We start from the raw sequence: 890 nt of genomic DNA, 5'->3' as shown, positions 1-890 counted from the left end.
AGAAGGTATTAGGAAAAAAATTTTGTTTGTCAACTCTGAAAACTTGCAAGATATATAAACATTTAAAAAAAATGTTTTTGCATCTATTTGCACACTGAACCATAATTTTTATGGTAAATCATATTTAGGAAAAATCAGAATCTCATTCACTCATCACCTAAACTGACTGCAGACGGCAGAGAAGATGACCATTGGTGTTAAAATATGTACATTTTTATTTAATTTCTCTTCTTTTTAACTTGTCATATCTTTTCTTTTAAAGTATATTTTCAAATAAAATGTTATTATCATCATAATTTAACCCTTTAATCCCTTAATTTTTTTCTAGCAACAAAAAAAGTCCAGTATTTGCTGTCAAGTAGATGTTAAATTAAGGTAAGTTTGGATCAGACATGGTTTGATGCATATATCCATCACAAGGTATTAAGGGGTTAAATTCAGTCATTAATCCAGGCGGACTTAATGGTCCCAGAGTGACGGTAAACAGGACTGAAATGACTTCTTAAATATCACTAATGAGGCTTTTCAGCCTGAGATGGCAGCAGATCAGATGACATTCGGGTCTTTGTGTGCATTTCAGTGATGCTGTGTAACCTCAGACACAGCCAGTGACTGGAGTCAGCACAGACACGCGTCACCTGCAGCACAGACTCGTGTCCAGCAGCAGGTCCTTCAGCAGTGATCGATGTACAGAAATCTGCTGCCCGCAGAGACACGATCCGTCTCTGCCGTCAGCTCCCTCCCGGTCGGGTCACCGTCAGCCTCGATCTACAGCAAACTCTGAGAAACTTTTTCAACTTTTAGGGTGATCATTGGTGGTTGGAACAACCTAAGAAACGTAACCAAGGAGTAAAACTCGATCATCAAATCAAAGCTGTGGGATGTTTCTG

The sequence above is a fragment of the Oryzias melastigma genome, linkage group LG17, assembly GCF_002922805.2.
Source record: "Oryzias melastigma strain HK-1 linkage group LG17, ASM292280v2, whole genome shotgun sequence".
NCBI classification, from domain to species: Eukaryota; Metazoa; Chordata; class Actinopteri; order Beloniformes; family Adrianichthyidae; genus Oryzias; species Oryzias melastigma.
This window is presented reverse-complemented; position numbering follows the sequence as displayed.